General features: G+C 42.6%; 1 protein-coding gene across 1 annotated transcript in view; it reads right to left on the bottom strand.

Annotated features, from left to right (window-relative positions):
- AGPAT3 (1-acylglycerol-3-phosphate O-acyltransferase 3) overlaps positions 1–2,820 on the bottom strand; it is a 51,343-nt gene extending 48,523 nt beyond the window's left edge. Inside the window, exon 1 of the mRNA XM_009641026.2 lies at positions 2,741–2,820. The gene's annotated coding sequence lies outside the window, so the exon portion shown is untranslated. The remainder of the gene's footprint in view (positions 1–2,740) is intronic.
- Positions 2,821–3,359: the final 539 nt, after the last annotated feature.

Raw genomic sequence — 3,359 nt, 5'->3', positions numbered from 1 at the left:
TAAGCTCTCTGGTGAGCAGAGCTCAGTGGGACACAGTCCGAGTGTTTTCAAAGATCGAGAGGACAGAGTGCTTCACAAAACACCGTTGTCATGCTCGCTTCTTCCAAATAAAAGTCACAACAAGGTGATCTGATCTTCTGCTGCCCGCTTCTTATACGCGGTCTCAGTAGTTAAGAGGAGACATGGAAACAATATTTGCCCCCTCCTGAAGGAGTTCAGAGCAACACTTTCCACCTTGCAGAAGAGGTCTCCATGCTATAATGCACCTAACACACCCAGACCTTCTCGAATGTTTCTAGACTATCAAGGAAAACACGGCCTTTCTCATTTTCATAGTGTTCCAACTCAGTGCACTATCTATTAAAAACAGATAGGAGAGCACATTACTCCTGCATGTTGTGCAAAATTGACTTTTAGCTTAAAAACTGCACCGCATGAGACTAACAGCCAGGGATCGTATCTCTGGCAGCAGCTTGTCAGAACATCAGTCTGCCAGTGAAGCGGCCTCTGTCTTATGGGCTTTGAAATAGCCCATCACCACAGCCTTATTAAATCTGAAAGCAGAGAATGTTACTGGATTTCCCCATGTACTTCACATTTCTCCTCGCTTGAAGTATAGAAAACTCTTGAAGTTGTGACTGCCATGACTGCTTTTATGAGCTGCTTTTTGGTCTAGCCTGCCAAGATCCTTATGTCCTCAAGTGCATTGCAAAGATTCCCCCCTCCCCGTGGTCCCCAACCAAGTTCATACAAAAATTGAATCTTCCAACAGTTGCTATGATTTGTAACACTGGCAAGTCTGAGAAAGAGAAATCCCCTCACAAAGACACACAAGAAGGACAATAGCAGCAGGTGATACCAAAAGGGCCTCTGCCCATGCATAAACCCCAACAGGAGGGGACGGCTGCCATGGCAAACGCTATCATAACTTGACCTCCCCGTAATTCAGTCCCTCACCTCCTTGACTGTGTGCCTGTTGGCACCAGTTGTGCTTTGGTTCACTAAATGGAGATTTGTTCTGCAGAAGCAGCATCCACCGAGACACTGAAAAGCCCTCAGTACAATTTCTCTAATCCATATGAATATCTATCGACCCACTCAGGATTTATCTGAACAATCAAGAAGGTGAAGGCTGAAGGAATTATTCATGCCATTATTCAGCTTCCAGCACGGCCATCCACTTCATTCAGAACATTTCATTTCCAGATTCTTCCTGCTTGCAACTCGAGATAAGACACCCAGGCACGCACTACACGAGGAGCACAGGCACCAGGCTTGACAGCCTGCAGGGCTGGGTATGAGAAGCCCAAGTTCTCTCTTCTCCAAACAGAAGCAGAGCTTGAATTTTCAAGAGCTGTGCACAATTCATGAAATCCTGCCCCCCAAGCACATTTTAGCTTCTCAGTAACACTCACATTGATGGCATTATCAGTCCTTACACACAAAGAAAAGCAAAAATTGCAGCCATGTACCCTGAAAAATATGCTACAAAACAGCAAATGCATGAAACCAGGCTATTGTGTCTTTCTGGGGCGTTGCTCTTACACCAATCGCAATAAGCCTGGGCAAAAGCATTTTGCAGAATCGGTTTTGAAAGTAGCTGGTCACTATGACACTGTAACAAGCCTACTTTCATGAATCAACTTAGTGAGTCTCCCTCCATCCACCAAAGCTGCATTAACCAGATTCAGATGCAATAACTAATTTTGGGGGGTAAAATTTTCATCCAAGAATGTTTGGGGCTTGCATAAAGTGGTTCTTTGCCCACCTAATATGATCTGGGGTAAATGCTTTAACTTCCTCTACAGCAGGAAAATGTACATCTTCAAAAGGGATGTAACTTTGTATGGGGTCCAAAGACATGCCGTGAACACAGACTGTGGCCGATACAGTACATACTGCCCTGTGAATCAGAGCTTTGAGAAGTATCTCACAGAAATGCAAGTTTCTTGCGAGACTACTTGTCCTATAATAGACCTTGAAAGGTTATAAAATACTAAAGCTACACTCCAGGTCTTTGCAAAATCACTAAGATTAAATTACTTCCCTATAAAAAAGCTACTAATAGCCCATGAAGGGGCAGGGTATCAGAGATCATCATTAAAATGTCAACATCTGACACTAACCATTCTGGGGTTTTAAGATCTTGTCCTGGAAAAACCCTGTACTATTGCTGTGTCAGCGGGGTCTCATCAGCTTTCCACTTTTGCTGCCACTGTTTGTAGCAGAGACTACAAAAAAGGACAAAAAGAAGGAAGTTTGTTGCTATAACTTAACATTTCCATATCCAATTATTTGACAGAATTTAAGGATGTTTGGATTAAAGGCAGCCTAAGATGACCAGAGAGTCAGAATTCAAGAGATTTCTAAGAACTCTGTAAAGGAGGTCCTCGAAGCACCGTAAGGCCACAGCTCCCCTTCTACATTTAAGGGAAGATAGTTAAGTATTTCCAGAGTCCTCCGGAGCTTTACCTGTGGTTAAGTCTTTGCTGCAATGATTACTGACAAATACGGCATACACAAGAGAGCAGGAGCAAGCACTACAACAAGCAACAAGCTGAAGCACTGGTTTTGTCCCTAAATTGAAGTTCTCTGAGCAGGAGACTTTTGACACCTCTCCCAGCAGTTCATACAGCTCTGTGAAAAGAACAGGATTTGCACCCCCATTTTTTGCTAAAAGCATCTCATTGCTACAGCCAAAACGCAAATACAGAAATGTGGGGGAAGATTTTTTTCTTACCACCACCACTGGGGACCACTTCTGGCACCTGGCAACACTCAGACCAACAGGAGAATTCCCATCTCCTCCCTCCAGGGAAGTACCACTGTTTATGTTTCAAGAGATTTGCTTTCTCATTTGCCTATAAACAAAAAAGACATTCTTCAATAAACGAAGGTAAAAATATTTTGTTTAGAAGCAAAATACAATGCAAACAACATGCAGCTGCTAACCCAGGTCACAAGTGTAACTCAAACTCTTATCAAAATTACCCATCTTTCTCTTTTCTTTGGGGGGAAAAAACCCTGCTTAATCCCTCTTCCCATGTACTAATGTTACACTCTGCTCCACAGGTACCAACTACTATTGCTTTCAGAGGGTCCAACTGGCACGTATCTACAAAATTAAAGGCAAGTGTTCTCAATTTATATTTAGCAGCGAAATTGCAGGTTCTATTCAGAATGGAGAAAGGACTTGCATACTCAAGAACTAGCCTACTTTTCCTAACTTTACTAATCAGCATAACAAAAGGTATTTCTTTTACCTACAAACCTTGTCTTGATAGAAGTTGTTGAAAATGAAGCAGAAGCAATTATCCACTCCCAAAACACACACTTAATCCCTATATTTTATTAAGAGC

The sequence above is a fragment of the Egretta garzetta genome, unplaced genomic scaffold, assembly GCF_000687185.1.
Source record: "Egretta garzetta isolate BGI_Z169 unplaced genomic scaffold, ASM68718v1 scaffold45, whole genome shotgun sequence".
In the NCBI taxonomy this organism is placed as follows: domain Eukaryota; kingdom Metazoa; phylum Chordata; class Aves; order Pelecaniformes; family Ardeidae; genus Egretta; species Egretta garzetta.
The sequence above is the reverse complement of the archived record's forward strand: the minus strand, read 5'-3'. Positions and strand labels throughout refer to the sequence as shown.